The sequence below is a fragment of the Echeneis naucrates genome, chromosome 8 (assembly GCF_900963305.1).
Source record: "Echeneis naucrates chromosome 8, fEcheNa1.1, whole genome shotgun sequence".
Classification (NCBI taxonomy): Eukaryota; Metazoa; Chordata; class Actinopteri; order Carangiformes; family Echeneidae; genus Echeneis; species Echeneis naucrates.
This window is the reverse complement of record NC_042518.1, coordinates 18,705,264-18,713,077: the sequence shown is the minus strand read 5'-3', so window position 1 is coordinate 18,713,077 and position 7,814 is coordinate 18,705,264. Positions and strand designations below refer to the sequence as shown.

The window sequence follows — 7,814 nt, the reverse complement described above, 5'->3', positions numbered from 1 at the left end:
GGATTAAGACTTTTCTCATCTGAGAAACAATAAATATGCATTTAGTATTTTACTACCAAAGCACTTATACATACCATGGACAAAAACTTGCTGCTGGCAGCTGCCAGCACCTGGGTCTGATTGAATACCCCCTTGTATCTCCTTCATGATCTGCCGCCCTTCATTGTTTGAAAGGCCCAGCTCCTCTGAGCAGCGGGGCCCCTCCAGTCTTTCTCCTGTCATTTTTCTTCTTGTTTGCCTCAGATAATATTAACACATAATATGTTACACAGTGTATCATCCACATTACACTAAAAGAGTGATGAATACATACCACGTTGGATTATATTCTTGTGCTTGGTCTGGATTTGCTGCCAAGACCATTTTGCACTGCTGGCACTACAAGTAATAGAACACCAATTGGAAAATTGGTTATCACAAATAAGGGTCGCATCCTCAAAGGTCACATGTATCCCAAGACTTGAAGTCGCAGCAGTGGTGGTTTCTGTAAAAGTAAGCGTCATGTTAAATGGTGAGCTTGACATGAAAATTGATCAAGAATTCTTTTGGACTGATTCACAAGTTGTGCTTGGGTATATCAACAATGATGCTCGTAGGTTCCACATATATGTTGCAAACCGTGTTCAGCTGATTAGAGATAAAAGTAATCCCAGTCAGTGGTATTATGTGGATACCTCAGAAAACCCGGCAGATCACGCATCCCAAGGTCTTCATGCTTCAGACATTCACTCAACGAACTGGCTGCGAGGACCGAAGTTTCTCTGGGAACGTGAATTACATCCAACACCCAGCACTCCAGCAGACTTGCTCGCCGGTGATCCTGAAGTCAAGACAATTCAGGTGCTTCCAACTGAAGCCAAAAACTGCAGCGACATTCTCCAGCTTCTGAGTAAGTTTTCCTCATGGACAACACTTGTAAAGGTGGTTGCAAGAATCAAGAGACTGACTTCTAAACAAAACCAATATAGTGAACATGTGACTGTGGAGGAACATGAGAAGGCTGCTGAAGCAGTGATTAAAATTGTACAGCAGCAAACATTCCCCCCACTTTAAAGTGAAAAAGAGCTTCCAAACTCGAGCTCCCTATTCAGTCTTGATCCTATCTGGTCTGAAAGACTTCTCTGTGTTGGTGGGAGATTAAAAAAGCCATCTCTCTGCCACAAAATCAAGCACCTAGTCATCTTACCGAACAACAGTCATATCTCTAAACTGATTGTGTCCCACTGCCATGCAAAGACATGCCATCAGGGTCGAAACCAGACACAAATGGAGCTTAGGACACACCTAAACTGATACACACCTGTGTGCTTTGCAGGAAACTTCAACGGCTGACAGAGAACCAGCGGATGGCTGAACTCCCTAAAGTACATCTTGAAGCCTTAGCACCTTTTACAAATAGCGGCATGGACTGTTTTGGCCCATTGTAAAGAAAGCCTGTAAAGAATACAAAAGATATGGCCTGATTTTCACATGTACTCAAGAGCTGTCCATATCGAGATGCTTGAAGATTTGTCGACAGACTCATTCATCAATGCATTGAGATGCATTATCAGCCTCAGAGGAACTGTCCAACAACTACACTGTGACCAAGGTTCTAAATTTATCGGCGCCAGAAATGAGTTTAAACAATGCAACACCAAGCTACTGGAAATTTTCCTGTCTGAGAAGCAATGTGAATTTCACTTCAACACCCCCTCTGCCAGCCATACAGGCAGTGTCTGGGAACGACCAATTAGAACCATTAGAAATGTGCTGAATGCAACCTTCGCCCAGTGCCCAGGTCAACTTGATGATGCCTCTCTAAGGACACTGTTGTATGAGGCCATGACAATTATTAACAGTTGCCCGTAAACAGTAGATGATCAATGATCCTCATGCACTGGAACCTTTAACACCGAATCATCTCATCATGATGAAGTCTGAAGTTGCTCTTCCTCCCCCTGGAGTATTTGTGAAGGAGGATTTGTACGCTACAAAGAGATGGAGAAGAGTTCAAGAAATCCTGTACAATTCATTTGCTTCTTGTGTATTTGCTCATTCATTGTAGCAGGATTTGGTGGGAGTCTAAATGGCATTTATTTTTTCATCTATAAGTTATGCCACTTTACTTTTGTAATTTTATTTTGAAGCGCACCACTTGTATTTCGTAACTTCCTGTTATCGAAGACACTAGACTTCTTACTTACCATCTCGGCAAAACCACCTGTTCACGATACTGCAGAACTGGTAATACATGCAAGCAAAATATTAACATGTCGCATACTGTGTTGACACTTGGGTTGCTCTGTTTTGTTTTTTGTGTCATTGTATTTCTTACGTAAGGACTGTTACTGTGAGGTGTGCGTGTGGAAGACGAGTTGCTAGCAGGCTGAGCTCAAACTTAGCACCCTTGGAAGCAGAACACGAGTGGTTCATTGTATTTAAAACTGAGAGAAACTGTAATTTTATTTGAATAAGAGCTGCAATCCACAGCAGTCTTAAAAATGGTAATTTCGAGTAAAATTCATTGTTTGATTTGACTAAAATCATTATTTGTTTAAGTTTAAAATGTGAACGCGATTTGTATGTATTATTTACTGAAATCTTGTACTATGGTATTTGTATTTCTGTCATTTTTCATAGTTTTGATGGTGTCAGAAGGTGTTAAAATGCCAGTGGTGAAAGGTGGAGAGAATAAAAGTAGAACACCAGTCGAAGCTCTCTGCATCTTGTGATAATTCCAAGTGGGCCGCTACACTTAGCTGTTACTATCGGTCTGAACTCTTCATAGCTCTCCATTGTCATAATCTGCTCCTCTTGGCTAAAATATGCAGCAAGTAATCGGACAATTTTTCGGGCGGAAATAGCGCCAAATGACGCCTAAACGCACCTTTTTATGTGAAGGCGCACAAAACCTGAGGTAAGCCTGGGTCGACAAATCAAGTTGATAACTACCGTCTTGATACACGTTATCTCTGGTTGGATTTTTCAGCTTTGTCGAACCAGCTCACCCAAAGAAAGCCTGGCCTTGTTGAGCTTCCTTAGTAGTATACCCCTCTGGGCAGAGCATAATCGCAACAAGTAGATGGCTTCAAATACTATGCAGTTTCTTTACTAGTTTTACCATCAATAAAAGTAAATTAATCAAGAAGGACTATATTTTCTTTTTTTTTCTGTTCGCTTCTTCTGTTTTATTTTTATTTATTTATTGTTGTTGTTGTTGTTGCAACCGCACTTGCTATGCTCCTCTCTTGGTTGCTGTCCCAAAGTCCAAATTAATGCGAAGACAAGTAAACCGGGTGAGGATAAACACTTTTCTTTATTCAACGATTGTTGGAGAGCATTTCATGCAAGCGCTGTGTGTGAAAATGCTCTGAACAACAAAGAGAGGTCCTCGTATTTTGTACCCCCTGGATCCCCCTATGCTCTGGTTTATTATCCTACTATGGAATTGTTTTTCTGTGTTCGAATGACAATGAGTCTTTGCAGTTCGTGGGTCCCCCCCCACCCCTTTTTCTTGTTCAGACCAGTTTTCTCAAGGCCATGATTACATAGGCTGTTCTACTTTGCTCGAGCAGCTCCTCAAGGCCATGATTACGTAAGCTGTCCTGCTTTACTGTTACACTACCAGATTATGAGTCAAACATATGAATTCCCCACAATTCCCCCTTTTGATCTCTAATAAGAGATCACGGCTACTGCCCCATTGGTGTCTAGCAGCATATTTGGGTGTCAAAACAAATCTGTGTGGTGGTAGCTTGGCACGCTACGTGTCGGAGAAGGAGCACTGTTTCACCTCCCACTCATTTTGGTCTTCTGGGTACAAGGGTAGACTACCTTGTCCCGGCGGACCACTCCAGAGGATTATTCTGCCTCTTTGTCAGAGTGGTCTGTTTCAGAACCAGCCGGTTCTGTGCGCATTTCTTATAGGTCTTGTTGCACTTCTGCAACTGTCCCGAGGGGTTCCTCTGCTGTTGCACACTGACTCAAATGGTACCAGGTGTCAACTTTGCCCTTGAGTCTTACTGCGTGTGACGTTCTCTCCGTCACCTGGAAAGGACCCGTCCACCTGGGCTCAGTCCAATTTCTTTTGTGCACCTTCAGCAGGACCCAATCTTGACCCGGAATGACTGCTGCCTGGTTTCCAGAGCACTGCCTGCCGACCTGATTAGAGAAAGCGGACAACAATGCTTGTAATTCAGCAAAATAAGCTTTCGGAGTGTGTGTCTTTTATTTCTACCCACACCTCTCCAGAGTTTATGAAAAAATCTGCGAGACTGTACTTTTTTAATACAACTTTTATTTTTTCATAAAGCATTTGCCGTCCGACAGTTTCCACTCTCTGTGGAGAGCCTCGCGTGCTGGAGTCTGAATTTCGACAAGCTCTACGTAATTGATGATAACAGGAGTCTCGCCAATTACCACATTCGGGGCGGCAGACTCTGAGTTCATGTTGTTTTCAGCCATTTTTCTTACTCTCGCAAAAAAACAAACCAAGAAACCTCAACAGTGCAGCACACGTCCAAATTCTTTGCCTGTCACCCTCTATATGAATTGAGCGCCATTCTGCTCCTGCCCACCCCCCGTATGATCTGATTGGTTGTAACCTCATCAACAGGGGCGTGGACACACTAGGGGAGTGGTTATGGTTGGATCAGTGGGTGAAAACCTACCTCCTCTCCACTCAATCCTGATTTGCAAAGTAGAGAGAAACACTCTGTGTCATGTGAATATCACTGTCAATATCCTCTCCTTTCATTACAACAGAGGTTTGAACAACGGACGAAACCGAAAATTTCAAAAGACCCTAGTGAGGCCCCTTCATAGGGAGAAAACACAACTTTCAGATGATTTAAAACTCTCTTTTCTATATTGTTGTGTGAATACCATTGTATTGTCAATATCATTCCTCTTCGTAGAGAGAGAGAGAAATACATACTCAATCTGCTCCTTTCACTCTAGCAAAACACGTCCTCCCTCTTTGCCTGTCAACCTGGAAATGAATTTGCTGCCCTCGAATGATGTGACTGATTGTGACCTCATCGCTAGGGGCGTGGAAACACTAGGGGAGTGGTTAGGAGCAGGGAAACGCTCTCATTGGTCGAGAGGGGAGGGGTCAAAAGGTCAACTAAGATCAAAGGACCTGTCAAGTTTGACTAGAAGGTGTACATATTACTCTCTTTTTCATCTTCTTACCCTCTTTTTCACCCTCTCCCTCTTTCTCTCTCCCTCCCTCTCGTTCGCTCTCCTTTCCTCCCCCCTTGCATGCTGATAAGAACCATCCTTCTGAAAACACACAGTTTCACCCAGTTCTAAGAATATATACTGCATTTACTAACCATGTTCTGCCAAATTCTCTGTCTCTCCCAGTTCCTCTCCTCTCCCTGTCTCCCCGTCCTCAGCCTGCAGGTGGTGACTCATCACCACCCCCTGAGCCTGGTTCTGCTAGAGGTTTCTGCCTCTTAGAGGAAGTTTTTCCTTGCCACTGTCGCCAAGTGCTTGCTCATCCGGGGAATCTGTTGGGTCTCTTTAAATAATTTTATAAAGAGTTTGGTCTAGCACTGCACTATATGTAAAGTGCCTTGATGAAACTTTGTTACGATTTGGCACTATACAAATAAATCTGATTTGTTTTATACTCGGGGTTGGAGACAACAGGCTGGCCCAGCTGATCAGCTGTTCGGCTACAGCTGGAGCAGCGAGGGCGCGAGGTAGGCGGAGCCGCTCTCGGGGAATTCCTGATGACGTTGTACCCCCCGCAGAATCCGCCAGGTGATCTGCTCGAAACAACCACCAAGAGAGAGAGAGAGAGAGAGAGAGAGAGAGATCCCCAAGGTTTAACACTGATGATGAGTGAATTAATAAGAGTAAATTCTGATTAACACTTAACACACTCTTAAGAGTCAAATGCAAATAACACTATCGGTGTTATATCTCTCACAGTGTAAAACTTGGTAAACACTTCTCAGTGTGGTGTAGTGTAAAATGTTAACTAATTTCAGAGTTAAATTGACTCTGAAAAATTAACACTATGTTAAGTGTAAGTTTTACACTCTGTAGCTCAGGACCATATGTTCACTGACACAGTGTTAAAATTAACTCTTTAAGTGTTAGATTAACACAATTTTACCGTGTAATAAAGAAGAGAGCCAAAGTTAGCGTTGTTGAAGTCACTAAACCCAGTTGGTTGATGTGAGAAGATCAGTCGGAGCCGTTGAAGTACTGTCATCTAGATTTATTTAAAAGCAAAGATCTTTGTAGATCACACAATACAGAGTCAATTCTGCATCAACACCAGTGAGAAATCGTTTTATCACTCTCCCCCGTCACTCATTTAACATTGAGCTGCGCATGAGCAGAGCATGTATGAACGATCTCTATAAGGCAGTGCTTCTCAAATAGTGGGGCGTGCGATGCCAGGGAGGACGTGTGTGACCCCGCGGAACATGCTTTCTGCCGTACTAGAATAAAGCGTGTGGGGAATATATTTTCTTCTTCCTAGGGGGGCCGTAACAGAAAATAATTGAGAAGCACTGCTCTAAAGTGCCCACAGTGCCCTCTACTGACGTCTTTGAGGATTGACCTGATGCCAAAACGGTATGCACAAAGTTAAATTGATTCAAATAATTTGGACCAGACCAAAACTGGACTTACATGTAAATACGTTAGCTCGACTGAAATTGAACTTAAAATTGTCGGACTAACGCACCCATAATGCGTTCAAAAGTTGATTTGCCGCTGCATGTATACGGACAGTCGGATTTGAGCTGGAGGAGGTGCTCTGCGCATGCGTTTTGCGCATTCAAAACGTAGAAGGTCAGACCAAATAAGCCTGTGATTTTTTTGCGAGGGGAGAGGATGGCGGACCAACGCCTGAGAAGAAGGCGTGCCTCTCAGGACAGTCAGGAGGCTCGGTGTGGGAGGCACAACTGTGTTGAGAATGGACCAGAGTTGGGAGATACTGGAGGATCAGATGAGAGTGAGGACATGGACATAACTCAGCCTAGTTGGAAATCAAAGGATAGAGAAGAGGATGAATCTACTGAAGCAGTCACTAAGAAATCTTAGAGTGTTCGGGGAGATGAGGAAAAATATTTGGACAGGAAGCAGGTAGAGTCAGCATTTAACCCATTTAATCCCATCGGTCACAATAGTGACCGTAAAAAATGTTTAATTTCTAAGGCTATAAAAATTTTAATGAATGATCTATCGATGCATTTCCAGCAGATAGTGAAAAAATAAAGGGTCTCAATGAAATATGTGCAGTGTCTCATGTTTACTGTAAATTGTCACATGACCAGAGGTGTTTACTTCCTGTTTGCGCCAAGAGAAAAGGATGGCAGCAAGAAAGCTCCCAAAGAAACGGTTAGTCATGGTCAGTGTGTTCACTGTATACAGCTCTAAATATGAAAGGCTTCAAATGAATTTTGTACTAAAAATGAACGTTTTCAAATGTCTGATAAGAACCATCCTTCTTAAAAAACACAGTTTCACCCAGTTCTATGCATTTATACTGCATTTACTAACCATGTTCTGCAAAAATCTCTGTCTCTCCCGGTTTCCTCTTCTCTCTCTCCCTGTCCTCATCCTGCAGATGGTGACTGATACGGTCCCATATCTTTATGAATTCTGTACTACAGCTCCACTCCATGAACTTCATGCAGCAACATGTTCCTGCCTATATCCCCCCCTCCATGCCTCTCTCACTCTCAACCCAACCGACCAAGGCAGATTGCCGCCCCCCCTGAGCCTGGTTCTGCCTGAGGCTTCTGCCTCTTAAAGGAAGTTTTTCCTTGCCCCTGTCGCCAAGTGCTTGTTCATCGGGGGATCTGTTG

The 7,814-nt window shown here is 43.3% G+C and overlaps 1 long non-coding RNA gene across 1 annotated transcript; it reads left to right on the top strand.

Moving 5' to 3' along the window:
• Window positions 1-6,805: 6,805 nt before the first annotated feature.
• On the top strand, window positions 6,806-7,727 carry LOC115048080 (uncharacterized). Its single transcript, XR_003841037.1, has 3 exons — window positions 6,806-7,089; window positions 7,281-7,344; window positions 7,574-7,727. It is a non-coding gene; the product is annotated as an uncharacterized LOC115048080 (long non-coding RNA).
• The last annotated feature ends 87 nt before the right edge of the window (window positions 7,728-7,814 follow it).